Source organism: Muscardinus avellanarius (assembly GCF_963383645.1).
Source record: "Muscardinus avellanarius genome assembly, chromosome: 10".
NCBI lineage: Eukaryota > Metazoa > Chordata > Mammalia > Rodentia > Gliridae > Muscardinus > Muscardinus avellanarius.
In genome coordinates this window covers 18,560,011-18,572,441 of record NC_137796.1, presented here as the reverse complement: position 1 = coordinate 18,572,441, position 12,431 = coordinate 18,560,011, and positions in this window count along the sequence as shown.

Below are 12,431 nucleotides of genomic sequence, written 5' to 3'. Positions count from 1 at the left end.
TGCTGACACTGGCTGCAAACCCATGATCTTCCTGTCTCAGCGTTCCAAATGCTGGGATTACAGGTATGTGCCACCATGCCCGTTCTTTTGTTTGTTTGTTTGTTTGTTTGTTTTTGGTAGTACTGAGGGTGGAACCCAGGAGATTTTCTACCTCCAGGCTATATTTCCAGACCTATTTTATACTTTATTTGGAAATGGTCTCACTAAGTTACTGAGAGCCTCTCTAAGTAGCTGAGGCTGGCTTTGAACCTGTGCGATCCTCCTGTCTCAGCCTCCCAAGCGCTGGGATTACAAGCGTGCGCCACCACACCCAGTTTATTATTCTTTTATTTTATATATATATATTTTATTTTTTATTTTTTGTTGGTACTGGGGGTGGAACCCAGAGGCTTTCCACCTCCGGGCTATACTCCCAGACCTTTTTTTAAATATATATATATTTTTTATTTGGAAACAGGGTCTCACTAAGTTGCTGGAAGCCTCACTGAGTAGCTGAGGCTGGCTTCGAACCCGTGCGGTCCTCCTGTCTCAGCCTCGAAGCGCGGGGATTACAAGCGTGCACGACCATGCCTGGCCCTATTATTCTTTTATTTTGAAATGATCTCACTGAGTTGCAGACAGTCTCAGTAACATGCTGAGGGTAGCCATGAACCTGTGATCCTCCAGTCCCTGCCTCCCAAATAGAGGGATTACAATTGAGTATGCTACCACGTCCAGCTTATTGTGGCTTTTTAATGTTAATATTTGAGAATAGGAGGTCATTTCATTGTTTTTCAGAAATTTTTTTGCTATCCTCAATCTCTTGTTCATTTTTCAGACAATTGTTTAAAAAACTTATTTTTTATAAATCGGGCATGGTGGCGCATACTTATAATCCCAGCATTTGGGAGGCTGAGACAGGAGGATTGTGTTTCGAGGACAGCCTCAACTACTACTTAGCGAGGCTGTAACTCAGTGAGACCCTGTTTAAAAAAAAAAAGAATTAAAAATAGGGCTGTGGTGGTAGCTCAGAAGTAGAATGTCCCTAGGTTCCACTCCCAGTACCCCCCCAAAATTATTTTATATAAATTTGGAAGAAATAATATCCTTAAAAGGTTTAGCATTTCCAAACATGAATATAAAGAGTAGCGTCCTTGTGGGTGCAGTAGTATGTACCTGTATTCCCAGTACTTGGGCACCTGAGACAGGAGAGTTGTAGTTTGAGGCTACCAGCATGCAGTAACTTAGCCCATTTCAAAAGAAAAAATAAAAGAGAACTGCACTGTAGGTCAAAGGTAAAATGCCCCTGGGTTCAATTGCTAGGACCACCAAAAAAAGAAGAAATAGCAGTGTCCTTATTTAATGAGGTCTTAATGACTTGAGGATGAGCTCTATAGTTTTCATATAATTCTTAGAGATTTTGAGTTCAGGCCATTACTTTTCTTTTGATTGATGTGAATGGCATAACTTTACATTCCCATATATTCTATTTTTCTGTGGTTTCTATTTATTGATAGTACATATGTACAATTTCCAAGTGTTTTTTTGTTTGTTTTTGTTGTTTTTTTTTGTTTTTTTTTGTTTTTTTTGTTTTTTTTTTGCATTACTCAGGATTCAACCCAGGGGCATTCTACCTTCAAGTTACACCCCTATACACCCAGCCCCCCCACTTTTTTTTTTTTTTTTTTTTTTTTTGGTGGTGGTACTGGGGATGGAACCCAGGGGCTACACTCCCAGGCCTGTTTTATATATTTTATTGGAAATGGTCTCGCCAAGTTGCTGAGAGCCTCACTATGTAGTTGAGGCTGGCTTTGAACCTATGTGATCCTCCTGTTTCAGCCTCCCAAGTGCGGGGATTACAAGGGTATGCCACCACTCCCGGCCTATTTTTTATTTTGATAAAGGGCCTCACTAAGTATCTGAGGCTGGCTGCAAACCTGTGGTCCTCCCAAGTAATGAGACCCTGTTTTATTTATTTATTATTTATTTATTTATTTATTTTGGTGGTACTGGGGGTGGAACCCAGAAGCTTTCTACCTCCGGGTTATACCCCCAGACCTTTTTTATATTTTATTTGGAAACAGGGTCTCACTAAGTTCCTGAGAGCCTCACTAAGCTGAGGCTGGCTTCGAACCCGTGTGATCCTCCTGTCTCAGCCTCCCAAGCGCGGAGATTACAAGCGTGCGCCACCACGCCTGGCTAGAGACCCTGTTTTAAAAATAAAAATTTGGCTGGGGGTATTTTCAGAGATAGTATGTCCCTGGTGTAGGGAGGGGGGGAGAATTTGAAGAAATGCATAAAAATACAAATAATATTTATAGAAATATATTTCTTTAGCCGGGTGTGGTGGCGCACGCTTGTAATCCCCACGCTTGGGAGGCGTAGACAGGAGGATCGCACAGGTTCGTAGCCAGCCACTCTGGTTTAAGAGACCCTGTTTCAAAAATATAAAATAGGTCTGGGAGTGTAGCCCGGAGGTAGAAGGGCTTCCAGGAACCCCAGTACCACCAAAAAAAAAAAAAAAGAAAGAAATATATTTCTTTAAAAAATCAGAAAATACAGATAAGAATAGAAAGTTACTACATTGAGGCAATAAATTGATCAAGATGTGGCCAGCTAAAAACTGGTAACCTGGTACTGTTACATTGGTTTTATAGTGAAAGAAAAAAAATCATTTTGTTGAAAAAAGCTTTTCCAAGCATTAACTCCAAATGAAATTTCACCCACATATCCTTTAGTGTAAGCCAACAGCATAATGCCAAAACAAAACTCAGTGAAAGCAGTTCTGTAGGGGATAAGGCCATGTGGTCCAGATATACCCAGCTTTCTGATGGTTTGGCATAATTCTGGGATAAAGCCTAGAATGGAAGGTTGAGTTCCACAGAGAGGTCAAGTCAAATAAGGATAGAAAAATCTCTTGTTTTTGCCAATAAAGGGTCATTGCTATGTTCAGAGCAGTCCATTAGAGTATTGGGGAACAGAACACAAACTGGTGAGCTGAGGAATGGAAGAGAAGAAAAGCTTTGGAGACAGGAAATGTGGAGTTGAGCATGGGAGGAAATAAAAGAGGTGATAGAGCCAGCCAGACATGTGACACAGGTCTGTAATCCCAGTACTTGAGAGACTGAAACAGGAGGATTGCAGGGGAGAGGGCAGCCTCAGCAAATAGTGAGATTTCTCATTAGCCTATCAAGACCCTGTTTCAAAATAAAAATAAAATAGGGCTGGGGTGTAGCTCAGAGGTAGAATGCCCCTGGGTTCAATCCTCAGTGCCTAATAGAATCTGAGACACTAGGATCACAGATTAAAAGCTAGCCTTAGCAATTTAGAGAAACTCTGTTTCAAAATTAAAGATAAAATGGAGCTAGAGTATAGCTTAGAGGTAGACTCTCCCTGGGTTCAATCCTCAGTACAAGAAGAGAGAGGGAGGGAGGGGATACTAAATGAACAAGTAAGGTTGAGAGGAGTTTTAAGGCAGAAAGGATTTGTGGGTGGTTTGTTTTTTTTTTTTTTTTTTTTTTGCGGTACTGGGGATGGAATCCAGGGGCATTTGACCTACGAGCTACAGCCCCAGCCCTATTTTTTATTCTTTATTTTGAAACAGGGTCTCACTAAGTTGCAGAGGGCTTCACTAAGTAGCTGAGGCTGCCTGTGAACCGCGATCCTCCGGTCTCAGCCTCCGAATGCTGGGATTACAAGCGTGCGCCACCACGCCCGGCAAGGCAGGAAGGATTTGAACAACATAGAGCTGGCTATGAGTCCTTTTTAGAAGGAATAGATTTTTTTTTTAATTTTTATTTTTTTTAGTACTGGGGATGGAACCCAGGGGCGTTCTACCTCCCGGCTACACCTCTAGCCCTATTTTATAATTTATTTAGAAACAGGCTCTCACTAAGTTGCTCAAAGCCTAAGTAGCTGAGGCTGGCTTCAAATCTGTGCGATCCTCCTGTCTCAGCCTCCCAAGTGCAGAGATTACAAGTGTGCTCCACCACGCCCGGCTGGAAAGAATAGATTCTTAGGATAGCGAAGTCTTGTATAAAATTGTCTACAAGCTGCCGGGCGTGGTGGCGCATGCATGAATACCCGAGCTTGGGAGGCGGAGACAGGCGGATCACGCAGGTTCGAAGCCAGCTGTGCTGGCTTAAGAGACCCTTTTTCCAAATAAAAAAGTATAAAAATAGGTCTAGGAGTGTAGCCCGGAGGTAGAAGGGTTTCCAGGAACCCCATTACCACCAAAAAAAGAAAAAAGAAAAAATGTCTGCAAGCCAGGTGTGGTGGTGCATGCTTGTAATCCCAGTACTTGGGAGGCTGAGACAGGAGGATCAGGCAGGTTCCAAGCAGCCTCAAATACTTTGACTCTCAGGAATCTAATGAGACCCTGTTTCCAAATAAAATATAAAACAGGTCTGGGACTATAGCCCAGAGGTAGAAGGCCTCTGAGTTCTATCCCCAGCATCACAAAAAAAAAAAAAGATAAAAAATGTTTACAAGTAAAAGGTGAAAGATTATTACATGATTTGAAGAGAAAATATTACAAGATATATGTATAATATGAGCTCATCTACTTGAAAAGTACATGTCCATAGGGACATGTAATAGAAAACTGGACTGTTGGTTGATATTATTAGAAATTGCGAACATCTTTTATGTGCTTTATTTTTTACATTCTTTTTTTTTTTTTCTGTGATACTGGGGGTTGAACACAGGGATATTCTACTTCTGAATTATACCCCCAACCCTGATTTATTTACTTATTTGTGGTACTGGGGATTGAACCCAGGGGCTAGATTCTACCTCCAAGCTACACCCCCAGCCCTTTTTATTTTGAAACAGGGTCTTACTAAGTTGCAAAGGGCCTCGCTAAATTGCTGAGACTGGCCAAAAACCTGAGATTCTTCTGTCTCAGCCTCTTATGTACCAGGATTACAGGTGTGCTCACCATGCCCAGGTATTTTTTATTTTGAAATAGTGTTTTCCTAAATTGCTGAGACTGGCCTTGAGCCTATGACCTTCCTGTCTCAGCCTCCCAAGCACTGGGGTTACAGGTGAGTATTACCATGCCTAGCTACACTAATATACTTTGCTAATCTGGAAGGTTGTTTTGGAAGTAAATGTCAACCACTTCTTTTTGGTATTAATCTATAAGGAGAGAGCCAGAGTATGTCAGAGTTAGAGTGTGTTTGTGTTTTGAGCAAAGAGGAACTAGGTATTGAAAGTAGTCTATATAGGAAGGGATTGGATCTGTTAGTAAGGGCGAGGCAGCTGAGTGCAATTTCCAGGGGTTGGGGGGAGAGCTCTGGTCCATCCTTCCCCAGGGAGTGGAGGGAAAAGCCTGGTCCATCCTATTGGGTTAGTTATTGATTCAGAGGAGAGACTAGGTTAAAGAATATACTGCTTGAGAGAATGCACTGAGACTTCTAAACAGTGTCTGGGAGACTGTTGGCTTCATGTTTTTTGTCTTATGTTTATCTATAAAAATAGAAGCTACTGCTTTGAGACCTGAGTAGATGCCAGTGTTCACGCACCTAATGCCATGTGTTCTTTTCACAATGAGAGAATACTGTCAGCCAACTCCTAGGCAACACAATTGGTTTCATTTCTATTCCTTTATACTGTTCTTTGTCTACCTGTCATAATTGTGACCCCTTTTAGCTTGGTTATTTGTGTGCAGTTTCTAATATTCTAAGCCTTCAGATTCACACCAGAGATTTAAAAAAATGGATTTTTCTATGTTCTTCGAATTGTGTGCTACAAAAGCCCAGAAAGCTCTAGAAAATACTAAATATATTTCCTTACCATTTTTAAAAATTGGAGATACTTATTTATTTTGTGGTACTATAGATTGAACTCAGGGAAATTTTACATCAACCCTACACATTCAGCCTTTTTTTTTTTTTTTTTTTTTTTAGTTTGAAACAGGGTCTTGTGAGCCAGGCATGGTGACACATACTTGTAATCCTAGTACTTGGGAGGCTAAAACATGAGGAACCGGGTTTGTGGCCAGCCTCAGTTACTTAGTGAGGCCCTCTGCAACTTAGTAAGACCCTGTTTCAAAATGAAGAAGAAAAAATTGGGTTGGGGGGTGTAGCTTGGAGGTAGAATTCCCCTGGGTTCAGTCTCCAGCACCACAAACAAAAAGGAAAAAGAAAATGAACAGAGTCTGGCCAAGTTGTAAAGGGCCTTATTAAATTGCTGAGGCTGGCCATGAACCTGTCTCAGCCTCCCAAGTACTGGGATTACAAGTGTGCACCACACGCCCAACTGAAATGTTTTTAAGAGCAAAATTGTGTGGTTATCTAGTGGGTCAGCAGACCCACTAGAGCAAAGTAATGGCCATGGAACTTCAAAGAGGTTTATTCTGCTAAGAATAAGCTGGATTTGAGAAGGATGAGAAGAATATAGAGTACAGAGACGAAGGGGAAATGGCGATGGGAACTGTGTGTGAGTGAAAAGGCAAACAGCTTGACTGAAGGGGAAAGTATGTGCCGGAGTACAAGACATAAATCTGAAGAAGCTGTCAGAGTCAGACGTTGAGAAACCTTGAAAGCCTAAAGGTATTGAATGCAGTATGCAGTTTTTACAAAAATAGATACACATTTTGTTGAGGAAAACAAGCCCTTGAATCTTAATTTCTCTGCCCAATAAACAAGTTGTATAGGCTTCATATTTTGTCATTCAAGACTGTCCAGACCATGGCTACAACCAGCACTTTTTATGCTTTCCTCTCTCCTGTGCTTTAAGCCAATTATTACCCTTATAACTTATTCCTACGTGTATTTATCCTGCCTAAGAATCTTAACTTTTCCTCTCCAAAATACGCACATACACAAACACACACCAAAAGCTCTTTCACGTCCTGTCCATATTTCAGGATTTCATTCAAATTCCACAATTATGAAGCACTTTGCTCTCATACCTGGCGTGTTATCTTTCTCCAAACTTAGCTAAGTTTACTTTGAACCTTTGTGCCTGAACTCTTAGATAGTAGAACCATGCCTGGCCCATCTCTCTATAGTCGTTGTGTGTTGTGTTGCCTTACAGTTAGTCTTAGCTTAGGGATCTTCTCTGGCAGTTAGCATGGATGTAGTTCCTACAGAGAATTAGAGAAAACTTTTTTTTTTTTTTTGGTGTGTGTGTGTGTGTGTGTGTGTGTGTGTGTGTGTGTGTGTGTGTGTGTGTAGTACTGGGGATTCAACCCAGGGGCATTCTACCTCCAAGCTATACTCCCACCCCTTTTTGTTGTTTGTTTGGAAACAATCTTCAAGGCTTTGTTTTCTCTTATATATTAAATTTGGTTAGCATTTGTTTATTGAGTACTTGCCAACAGGGGCACAGTGTTGAGTAAAAGCTACTTGTTATAAATGGTTCTTGTCCATGATAACTCATGGTATCATAGGCAAGACAGACTGTCAAGTTGAAGATAAGGAACGGAGCTGTGTTATATGTTAGCTACATGCAAAATAGAGTCTAAATGCAGGTTTTAATAATGACTTAAAAAAAAAAAAGAAAGAAACAGGGCTAAAATCTGACATGGTGGTACACACCTGTCATCCCAGTACTTGGGAGGCTAGAATGGGGGAATCTTGGGTTTCAAGTCAGCCTCCGCAACTTAGGGGAAAAAAAATAGGGCTGGTAGTCTAGCTCAGAGGTAGAACATCCCTGGGTTTAATCCCTAGTTACACATACACCCCTGCCAAAAACAAAGCTAATAGGGAGAGAGAAATGGAGAATTGTTGCTCAATGGGTGTAAAGTTTTAGTTATGTAAGACAGATGAATTTTAGAGATAAGTTATACAACATAGTGCCTATAATTCAAGCATGCTGGTGCACGTAATACCAGTATTTGGGGGGCTGAGACAGGAAGATTACAGGTTTGAGGCCAGTCTCAGCAATTTCAAAATAAAAAGGACTGGGGGTGTAGCTCAGAGGTAAATGGCTCTTGAGTTTAATCCCCAGTATGAAAACAACAAAACAGCCGGCGTGGTGGCGTACGCTTGTAATCCCCTCACTTGGGAGGTGGAGACAGGAGGATCGGCGCTGGTTCGAAGCCAGCCACGCTTAAGAGACCCTGTTTCAAAAATATAAAAATAGGTCTGGGAGTGTAGCCTGGAGGTAGAAGGGCTTCCAGGAACCCCAGTACCACCAAAAAAAAAAAAAAAAAAAAAGGAACAAAACAAAATCCACAGTACCTATAGTTAATAAGATGGTCCTATATTCTTTTTGTTGTTGAGGTTCAGTAAACCTCTTATGTAATTTTATTGTACAAGTAAAACTGGTTGGACATACTTATGAGAAATACTTAACATTGTAGCTAGATGTGGTGGTGGATGCCTGTAATCCCTGTATTTGGGAGACAGGAGAATCACAGGTTCAAGACAGGCCCTCAGCAAGTAGTGAGACTTTCAACGACCTAGGGAGACTGTGTTGTAAAACAAAAAAGTAAAAGGGGCTAGGGGTCTAACTCAGAGGTAGAATGCCTTTGGGTTCTATCCCTAGTACTACAAAAATAAAAAGGGCTAGAGCCAAGAGTGGTGACAGACACCTATAATCCCAGTACTTAGGAGGCTGAGACAGGATTGTAGGTTTGAGGCCACTATATTCTTTTTTAAAGTAAATTTCAGCCAGGCATGGTGGCACACACTTGTAATCCCAGCATTTGGGAGTCAGACCGGAGGATCATGGTTCGCAACCAGCCTCAGCTACTTAGGGAGGCCCTTCACAACTTAGTGAGACCCTGTTTGAAAATAAAGAATAAAAAATAGGGCAGTGGGTTTAAGCAGCTCATAGGTTGAATGTCCTGGGTTCCATCCCTAGACTGGCAACAAATAAATCCCATGATAAATGTTCTTACCACCAAAACTAAATGTATAAATAAACCCACCACCCTTTTTAGTACCTCAACCACATATGTCCCAAGATATGTGTATATGTATAGACTCATCAAAATGTTTGCTAAGCCGGGCATAGTAGCGCACGCTTGTACACTTGTAATTCCAGCATTTAGGAGGCTGAGACAGGAGGATTGCGGTTCATGGACAGCCTCACCTTCTTAGGCCCTTTGCAACTCAGACCCTGTTTCAAAATAAAGAATAAAAAATAGGGCTGGGAGTGTAGCTCAGAGGTAGAATGCCCCTGGGTTCAATGCCCCTGGGTTCTCACACACACACACACAATATATATATATATATATAATATGCCTTAATAAAAGCTTCTTTAGCTGGGCAAGATGGCACATGCTTGTAATCCCAGTACCTGGGAGGATGTGACAGGAGAATCACAGGTTAAGCAACCAGGCTTGTATGATCTTAGTGAGACCCTGTTTCAAAAAAAAAATAAAATAGGCTGGGGATGTAGCTCAGAGGTAGAATGCCTCTGGGTTCAATCCCCAGCAGCACAAAACAATAAATAAATATAAGAGTTGTTTTGTTTGTTTGTTTTGCAGAACTGGGGATTGAACACGGGGCATTCTACCTCCAAGCTACACGCCCAGACCTATTTTTTATTATTTATTTTTAGAATAGGGTCTCATTAAGTTACAGAGGGCCTTACTAAGAAGCTAAGGCTGGTCTCGAACCTGTGATCCTCTTGTCTCAGTCTCCCAAATACTGGGATTACAAGCATGTGCTGCCATGCCCAGCTAAAATAGGATCTTTGGGGGGGGGCTACTGGGGGGTAGAACCCAGGGGCTTTCTATCTCTGGGCTATACTCCCAGACCTATTTTATATTTTATTTGGAAACAGAGTCTCACTAAATTACTGAGAGCCTCACTAAGTAGCTGAGGTTGGCTTCGAACCTGTGTGATCCTTCTGGCTCAGCACTGGGATTACAAGCGTGCACCACCGTGCCCAGCTAAATAGTACCTTTTTTTTTTTTTTTTTTTTTTGTGATACTGGGGATAATGGAGCCCTTCTACCTCCAGGCTACACTCCCAGACCTATTTTATATTTTATTTGGAAACAGGATCTTTTAAGCCAGAGCAGCTTGCTTCGAATATGCACGATCCTCTTGTCTCCACCTCCCAAGCGCGGGGATTACAAGCGTGTACCACCATGCCCAGCTAAATAGATTTTTAAAAAACTATGTCAACATATTTTTTTCTAAGGTAGATTTTTACTCTGTGTGTGTGTGTGTGTGTGTGTGTGTGTGTGTGTGTGTGTGTGTTCCTGTTCCTGTTCCTGTTCCTGTTCCTGGGGATGGAACCCAGAAGCATTCTATGTTAGCATTACACTCCCAGCCCAGTTTTATTTCTTATTTGGAAACAAAGTCTTACTAAGTAAGTGGATGAGTTTCACTCCTTGGCTGAGAGTATGCTTGAATCTACAATCTTCCTGTCTTAGCTTCCCAAGTACTGGGATTACAGGCACATGCCTGGCTATAATTTAACTTAAAAACAGCAAGCAAGCCAGATGTGGTGGCACACGCTTGTAATCCTAGTATTTGGGAGGCTAATACAAGGCGGTTTGCAGACAGCCTTAGCTACTTAGGCCCTCTGCAACTTAGTGAGACCCTGTTTCAAAATAAAGAATATATGGGGCTGGGGGTATAGCTCAGAGGTTGAATATCCCTGGGTTCCATCCCCAGTACCAAAAAAAAAAAAACAACCCAGCAAGGCAAGAGGCTTCCAGTGTAGCTCAATGAGGCCCCTGGCTCAGTCTCCAGCATCAAATCATTCAAACAATAGCAAGGCAATTCCAGCAACAAAAAAACTGGCAAGGCTCTCTACGAATGTTTTATAAATATATGTAAGAGATATATATGGTTTTTGTTGCTTATAGTAAAAGAAGTGGAACCCAGAACCTTACCCATGAACTACATCTCCAGCCCTAAGATTTATTTATTTTTATTTTTTTGGTGGTACTAGGGTTCCTGGAAACCCTTCTACCTCCGAGCTACACTCCCAGACCTATTATATATATATAATAGCAAGGCTGGCTTCAAACCTGCGCGATCCTGTCTCCACCTCACAATCGCAGGGATTACAAGCATGTACCACCACGCCCGGCTAAGATTTATTTTTAATTGACAAATGAAAATGATATATATATGGTATAAAAAATTGATGTTAGGAAATATGTATATACATTGTGGAATGATTAAGTGGAGCTAATATGTGTATTACATCACATAATCTTAATACCTTTTCAGTGATTTTCAATTATTAGATATATTTTTGTTAATACATTATACAGCCTCCAAGTTACATAGTAGAATCTCAAGGATTTAGTCCAAGTAACAGAAATTTTGTAGCTGGTTATGGTGGTGCAGGCTTGTAATCTCAAGTACTGGTGAGGCTAGGACAGGAGGATCACAGCTTCATGGCTAGCTTTCAGCATATTTTTTCCAAAAATATGGCTGGGGTAGAGCTTTTGTATTTCTTTTTTTTTTTTTTTTTTAGGATCTGGGGATGGAATCCAGGGGCATTCGACCTCCAAGCTACACCTCCTGCCCTATTTTTTTTTTTTATTATTCTTTATTTTGAAACAGGGTCTCACTAAGTTGCGGAGGGCCTCACTAAGTAGCTGAGGCAGTTCGTGAACCATGATCCTCCAGTCTCAACCTCCCAAATGCTAGGATTACAAGCGTGCACCAGCACGCCCAGCAGCTCGCTTTTTTTTTTTTTTTTTTTTTTGGGTGGTGGTGGTGGTACTGGGGGTGGAACCCAGGGGGCTTTTCTACCTCTGTTCTATATTCCCAGACCTATTTTATACTTTATGTGGAAACAGGGTCTCACTAAGTTGCTGAGAGCCTCACTAAGTAGCTGGGGCAGGCTTCGAACCCATGCAATCCTCCTGTCTAACCTCCCAAGTGCTGGGATTACAAGTGCGCCACCACACCTGGCAGCCAGCTCGCTTTTGTATCTCTTGACCAACATTTTCACCTGGAAATGTATAAGATTTAATCTAGATTTGCAAATATTATCAAATATCCAGAGATTAAGTTTCTAATTGTCTCATGTTAAATACACACACTTTTTTTTTTTAATGGTACGGGGGTTCTCACTAAGTTGCTGAGGCTGGTCTTGAATCTGCAATCCTCCTGTCTCAGCCTCTCAAATACTAGGATTACAGGCATGTGCCACCATGCCTAGCTCATGGTGTGTGTGTGTGTGTGTTTAAATATTTATTGGTTTCAAGGTATTTTAGAAGATTCATACATTGTGAGTGGTTGCATTTTCTTGCCTGTATTAGAGTTTCTCAGCCTTACCACTATTGACATCTTGGGCCTCTGAGAGTGGGGGGAGGGAGAGAAGAGAGAGAAAGAGAGGGAGGGAGGGAGGGAGGGAGAGAGAGAGAGAGAGAGAGAGAGAGAGAGAGAGAGAGTGTGTGTGTGTGTGTGTGTGTGTGTGTGTGTGTGTGTGTGTGTGTGTGTGTGTCTGAGTAAGCCCAGGAGTATTCTACCTTCAAGCTATGCTCCAGCCCTATTTTACTTATTTGGAAACAGGGTCTCTCTA